This window comes from Mesoplodon mirus (genome assembly GCF_964341445.2).
Source record: "Mesoplodon mirus genome assembly, chromosome: 1".
NCBI lineage: Eukaryota > Metazoa > Chordata > Mammalia > Artiodactyla > Ziphiidae > Mesoplodon > Mesoplodon mirus.
Window position 1 is genome coordinate 197,442,925 of NC_138976.1, and position 7,570 is coordinate 197,450,494.

General features: G+C 43.4%; 1 pseudogene across 1 annotated transcript; it reads left to right on the forward strand.

The window, feature by feature from the left end:
* Window positions 1-288: 288 nt before the first annotated feature.
* Window positions 289-2,200, forward strand: LOC309807029 (spermatogenesis-associated protein 31A6-like; annotated as a pseudogene). Its single transcript has 2 exons — window positions 289-1,163; window positions 1,293-2,200. The product of its transcript is annotated as a spermatogenesis-associated protein 31A6-like (transcript).
* The last annotated feature ends 5,370 nt before the right edge of the window (window positions 2,201-7,570 follow it).

A 7,570-nucleotide genomic window follows, 5' to 3' on the forward strand; every position in this document is an offset into this window, starting at 1 on the left:
GGAGGGGGAGCCATGGGAGGGCATGGCTAAGGCCCTAGGGTGAGGGAGAGCAGGAGCATTATGAAGTCAGTGTGGGGGCAGAGGAGGGTTCTTGGGCTGCAGGTGCCCACCCTTGCCTGTCCTGTCCGGCCATCCTGGCCCCATCTGCTCTCCTACAGCTGCCTGGGGAGGCTTCCTGGCAAGGGCAACGTTCATCAGCTCTCATGTCAAGACCCTCCTGGTGAGACGTGCAAAGCAGTGCCTGCTGGAGCCTGTGGAAGATACTGCTTGAAGGGTTCGGAACCCTGCATGAACACCTCCTGTAGCGTTTCCTTCCTTGATCCAGACACTCGAGAGGTGCTGGAAGCACATAATAAAGGTTTTGGGTAAAGCACAGGTGGACCCTACCCCTCAAGGTCCTCAAGCCCATAAATCTCTTTAAGTCGAAAAAGTTCCAACCCTCCACCGTTCTGCAGTTTGCCACTTCCCCTTCAGCCACCTGTGTGTCTGGGTCCCACTCAACAGTCAAGTTTGCTGAGTTCCTGGAGAAACCTCCTCGGGCTCATTCAGGAGAGAAGGTGATAACAGAAGAGTCAGTTCCTACCCTGAAGAGGCCTCTCCTTGTCCGCTCAACTGTGTGTAAGGAAATCCAGAGTACCCTGGGAGTGGTTCCACCTGTTGACTACCATGGGCCCTCAAAGGCTTCTCTGACTGGACAGGAGGGAAGGCCACCTTCTCAGTCCCTCACACTCAGCCTTGTGGGCAGAACCTGGAAGAGTGAGACTGTGGAATGGGTCAAGAGGGACAGCCTAGAGCCAGGTCCAAGTTCAGCAATGGTCAGGAATGAGCCAAGAGAGGAGAGTGGTGGTCAGGCCTCACGAGACCCCTGCCATAGGGTAACAGTGATGGAGGTGAACTTAGGATCCCAATCTTTGAGAGGTGAAGAGGCCAGGGAGGCTGTGGAGGCCAAGGAGTCTCCTGCTCTTCAACCACAGTCTAGTGTTACCTTGGAAACCAAAGTGTTGACAAAATCCCAAACCACAAATGTACATATGAGGAGTTTAGAGGTGCCAGGGGCCAGTAGAAGTTTCCTACTACCTAGACTGTCTGTTTTCCAACATCCAGGTGAGCCATGCCTTAACATGGAGGTTGCTAGTGAGTTTAACTCCAAAGTAAAGGTACAGTCAGACAACCAGCTTCAGGACTTTCCCAAACACAGGTTCCTTGCTACAGACAACTTGGCTTCTCAGGTGCCTCAGTGCCATCCCCAGAGAGTCCCCACCAGAGACAGGTTAGCTTCCCAGGAGCCAAGTGGCCTTATGGAAGGCCAAAGGAGCCACCTAGGGCAGCAGGAGCCCAAAACTTCAAAACTCCAAGACTCATGGAAGAGCCAGAGCAAGATGATTGCCCCTACTTACAAAAGAGAGGACTGTAGGAGGCATAAACCAGGAGAGCATGAAGAAAGGTTTAAAGAATTAGGGACCTCTCAAGCTGGAAGTATGAGCCGCCCTGCCCAGGTCAGGGGAATAACAGACTCTATTGGGAGCAGATGTCTCCAGCTCATGCCAGAGAAGAAACATAGCCCTCCAGAAAGCCTCTTCAGAAAAAGGATGAGGCTATTTTTAAAGTGGATTTCCCCCAAGAAAAAAGTCAATGGTTGAGATGCTCTGCAAAAAAAAAAGCCCATATCAGCCACTGCCCAGAGTCACGGATCAGTCAAAAGCAGATCAACCTTGAAGAGTGAGACTGCTGAGGGTCGGGCACGCATGACAGCTGTTGGACAGATCCCAGAAGAAAAAAGAGCAATTCACCATGGACTTCATGCCACAAAGTTAAATGAACACAAACTGGAATTCCAAGTCCCAGTATGTGGGTGTTTCGGCTACCATAGGCTTACCTCCTACCCAGAGCAAGGGAGAATGATGGGTTCTACAGCCTGCAGTCATAAAGCCACCTCCAAGGGCCAGAGTTGTTCTGTCAGGGAAAGGGAAGTCAGACACCAACATAGTTTGAAAAGTGTAAGGTTCGACGATGAGCAGCTGGGCCTAAGGTGCCTCCCATCCTTGCCCCCCAAGAAGAGTTTGTTTCCAGTTAGTACCTGCCAGTATGGGCCAAGGATTCCAGGTGCCCCAGCCCACCATCAACACTGTCCAAGGCATTGTCATCTTTGGGGAGGTGTCTTGCCTGGTCGACAGTAAAATCCTTCTTTAGTCTTCCCTTTAGTAGGGAAACATGTCTCCAAGTAAAAATTCAGTCCATGTAGAGAAAATGATTTTCTCATTAGCACATCCAAGATATTTAATGTTCCCCAATACATATATATATATATATATATATATATATATATATACATACATATATATATTTTTTTCTAATAAAAGCATAGTGTAATGGCTGCTGTCTGTGCTGTGCACTTTGTCTTCTAGAATGGAGGGACATGGAGGGAGGTGGACAGTAGCATCACAAGCTTGCTCCTTGTCTCGTGTCCCTTCATTGCACCTTATGATTCTGTCATTACACAAACCAAAATTACTCTAACAATGAGATGGGAAAAACCTATGAAGCCCACACCCAAGGATCTGGTTCAACCAGTCTTTCTCCTTCTTCTATGCTACTTTGAACTTTATGCAACTGTAGTGGATAGGTTTACACGATAGGGCCGGACATTGCAATTCAGGCTTCAGGAAGTGTCAGAGCCAAGTGGATGGAAGTTTGGGGGGAATAGAGTATGGGCTCTGAGTTCAGAAACAGGAGAAATCTTGCCCCTGGATCTCTTGGTAGGGAATATCCAACATCTGCTCTTAAGAGTTCCTTCTCTCTCTGATGAAGGCTGGGATTGAGATATGCCCTATGACCCCCTTTTAGCTTAGGCATAATAAAATGTACAGCATCACCCTCCCCCACCTCTGTTTCTCCTAGACTTTAGAGCAGCAGCAGGGATGGCATTTCCAGCTCCGTGTGTGTAGGTGGGGGGAGTATCAGGGAGGCTGCTGAGGGCTGTGTTGAGTCCAGTCCCATATAAATGAATGGCTATGTTCATGGGTCACCTACCTTCCACTCTGTTAACCCCAGAGAAGGAGTTTTGGATGAATGGAATAGGGGTGTGACTGTGGGTAGTAACTATCTGATGGTCAAACACTGTGAACCTTAGGGTGGGACGTAGGTGTAGAAAAATCCCTGGATCCAAGGAAGGAGGCAAAGTGGTACCAGATTCCCATAAATGTGCAGTTGTGAAAGAGCAGCCCCCTGACATACAACCACCATCTAAAGGCCTAAAGGGGAGGAAAAGTTAAGGGTCCAGTAGCTCATCATGACCCCACCCCAGGGTCTCTACCCTATTCCCACTCTAAGATCACAGACCTAGAGAAACCACCTTTAGGTCAAAACAGAAGGTCAAACTTATAGAAGTAAAGCAAATCAGGGAAGGTTAATCTCTTAATACTATATTTAATAAGCTTACACATCATCACCTCTTGACTTTTAGGAAGGATAACTTAACAATAGGTGTAAAAGCCAGGACTAGGGAACTTGGGATGTGACTCCTAGTCTGGTGACCTTCACATAAACACATGGCCCAAGGACTGCTCCAGGGGAGAGGTGGGGACTGGCCTGTGATTGTGTAGTAAGCCTTGCCTGTCTCCCAGTCCTTGATCACCCCAGAGCCTGGCAGGTGAAGAAGCAATCAGACAGGATTTGTGGTGGTGTGGAGGTGACCTGTGCAAAGTGGATGGGGCAGGGTGCAATCCAGGGGTGTTCCACTGATCTGCTTCTAGCACAGCTTTTCTTGTCTCCTGACACCCATCCATATGGAAAAGCAGGGAGATGAGGAAGAATTTCTCTAGAGTGATTTGGTGCTTTCTGCAATGTGCAGGGCGCATGGTGGACACAGCTCCAGGTTGTGTGTTTCTCATTGTGGAGATTTCTGTTCCAGCTGATGCCCCTGATCCAGATGACAACAGAAATGGACCCCATCCCCCATCCCTGTCAGGCCCCTCAACACGTGGAAATGCTGTGACCTGGGGTGGAGGGGGCAGAGTGAGCACAGGACTGCTCACACCCCTGGTTTCTCCCTGGAGCCAGGCCCTACCTCTGGGCCCCAATTCCCAAGGCAGCCTCCAGAATGGGCAGAGCAGTGAGAGTGGAGCCAGGACTTGTGGGAGGAGTCGGTACCCAGAGGAAAGAGTTGACAGGGCTGGGAACTGAGCCTGGCTGCTTCTGGGTCCTCTCATGGGCACCCAGAAGTGAGTTCTGGGAATATGGGGAAGCTGGACTTGGACCCCCCTGGCTCCTGCTGGGAGAGTGCCACAGACAGGTGATGCTGATGGAACAGCAAGAAAACAGAAAGAATCAAGTCCCTTTGCCTTTCTCTTGCTGCTCCGTCTTCCATAAGGTACAGTAAGACAAGAAATTGAGAGACCAAAAGAAAAAAAGAAATGGAGAGACCCAGAGACAATACACAAAGACTTCACAGACACACCTCTCAAGAGACACTTCTCACACAAACACCTTTCTCAGAGATCACATACTGATACCTCACACAGGGACCTCATGTTGCTTCACAGACCCTCAGACAGCAACCTAGCACAGATTTAACAGATTTCCCAGAGATACCTTCCAAAGGGACCTCATACAGAGACTTCACACAGAGATCTCACCCAGAGACAACACACAGAGACTTGGCACAAAGACCTCACAGAGACCTCACATCTATTCTTCAGTATCCATTGACAAGCCTTTCTTAGTGAATATGAAACCACTTAGCAAACTGGCAGCATGATAAATATATTATCAGTTGTGCCCCTCTGAGATCCACCAGACACTCACTGTCAGCATTACTCTAAATGGGGACATGTTTGAGAAGTTTTGTTCTTTTGGAATGTCACTGCCTCTGAACAAAAGAATTATACATTCCAAATGTAGATTTTCAAATTTCTTTCTTAGGTGTTCATTAGCTTGAAAATCACATATTACATTATTTTATTTTTATTTATTTTAGAAGAATAAAGAAAATAATGTTTATTTCTTAGAAATGCATGTAGTACTCTATTTTTTTATTTTAAAAGATTTTTATTGGAGTATAGTCGAGTTACAAATTTGTGTTAGTTTCAGGTGTACAGCAAAGGGAGCCAGTTATACATATACATATGTCCACTTTTTTTAAAGATTCTTTTCCCATAGAGGCCATTACAGAGTATTGAGTAGAGCTCCCCATGCTATACAGTAGGTTATTATTATCTATTTTGTATATAGTCGTGTGTATATGTCAATCCCAATCTCCCAATTTATCCTTCCCCCCTTATCTCCTGGTAACCATAAGTTTTCATTTGTGCCCTTTTCTTAGGAGAATCACAAATTTTAAGCACAACTAAAACACTGTCAGTCTCCAGTGAGAGAAAATATTTGTCCAGTTTTAGTTATCATCCAGTCAAATGGTATCTGGCACATTTTTTACTTTATTGAGGACAGAACTTAAACTTGAGATGGCTTACTTGTTTCCTTTGGGAACATAAGAAAAACCTGCAACAAAGGTACTCTAGGAATGAAATAAACCAAGAAAGAAGCATCCGGACTCACATTCACTTCCCAGAGGGCTGTGTAACTAGCACATTATTTTGCACATAATAGCTTGCATCAGGTTTGTGGGGTTTGCTTTACTTTTTAACAGGCCAATAATCATGTGAGGATTTTTCACAAGTCAAATTTCTGGTTTTAAATTTTACATTCTGGCAAAATTATGCTTCTGAATATTATTTTATTTCTTAAAATGTGGTAATGCCCTAAAATGATATTACACAATCATAACGTTCAGCTAACATACTTAAAAAGATGGGCTATTAAGGATTCATTCTTAAATAATTCTATGAAATGCACATTTTCTAAGACATGCAGTTAGGATCCACTTTATATTCATTATAGGGTTAACACATTGCTTAAAAATTTTTTGAAAGATTATAAAATATATGACTTAGCCTATGCTTGACATTCTACGTGTTACCTCATAAAATTACTGAGGGAAGGATATCTTAATATCTGAATTGAAGGTAGTGTACATTTAATCTACATTTGGCTTATAACAATGAATAATGAAAGGCTTTCATTTATTATATATCTCACACTTTCCAAAGGGTACACTTCTAAAAGACTACTGATTTCTCACTGCTAATAAGCAACCTATTGTCCTTGCCTTGGTAAAATCTATCTTAATGACAGCTGGTTGTCTCCCAGATTATCCATTGGTATTACAGCATCACGGTCTTTTAAGAGGAACAGGGCTGACACAAGGACTCTTTGGGCTTATTTCTACAAGAAATTTAGTTTTTCTATTCTCCTAATTAAAAAATGTATAATTATTAATTTTTCCCTTTACTCCTTTATGTCATTGAATCAGAAAACAATGGACCATGGTCATGTATGTCATCTAATACTCTATCAGATCACTTTTTTTTTAAATAGTGCAGCTTGGGCTTCCCTGGTGGCGCAGTGGTTGAGAGTCCGCCTGCCGATGCAGGGGACACGGGTTCGTGCCCCGATCCAGGAAGATCCCACATGCCGCAGAGCGGCTGGGCCCGTGAGCCATGGCCGCTGAGCCTGCGCTCTGCAACGGGAGAGGCCACAGCAGTGAGAGGCCCGCGTACCGCAAAAAAATAAAAAATAAAAAAATAAAAATAAAAATAAATAAATAGTGCAGCTTACTCAGGTAAGTTTACTGATCAGAACAAAATGGAATCAATTAGGAAAAAGTTCATACAGGAAAATATCCTTTTCAAAGTTGACTATTTTAACACAGTTAAATAAGTGATTATTTTTTAATCCTTTGAGTTAAAATTGTTCAGGGTGGCCAAGAAAGTCTGGAAACATGAAAAATGTCCATAAAAGCACTTTATTACTATAATACGTTGAATGTGTTGCTCCTCATTATTAATTCACAGTTCATTAAGCTGGGCAAAATTACAATGAACAATGTGCATTAAAGCAAAATTCCCATCAACCATTTTCCATCTGTCATACATTGTGTCAGATGATTTGTGTGTCTAATTTTCATGGAAAAACTTGTACCTTTACTCCAGAATAAGAAATCAAGGGGGATCAATCTATTAAAAAGATATTAATATTCCCAGACTCTGTGGCCTTCTGTATTTTCTTTTTAAGAAGATTCACCTAGTGCAAATCTTATAAATAGTTTTACCATTTAATATGCCCAGACCAAATGCATATAAAAATTAGATAAAAGAGAAAACAACAAAAACAGATCCCCTTTGTTTTCAAAACATGTGATGTTTACATCGAAATATTTTGTTGAAAATGAAGTGATTTTTAATCTATAGTTAAAAGACACTATAATGATATTTAGAACATATTACAGATCTGGATTTTTACAAATAGATTTTTATTTAAAAGAGGTCTCACACTGATATCAAGAAACCAGGCACTCTAGAACAAAATGTGGAGAGATGGCAATTATGCGATGACTTCTTAATACTCCAAGGGAAAATGATTTTTTCCAAAGTAGTCCATCTACAATATTAACCCTTAAGATCTACTCCCCTTGATAGGTGTCAATATTATTTTCTCTTTTATACACATTTACTTT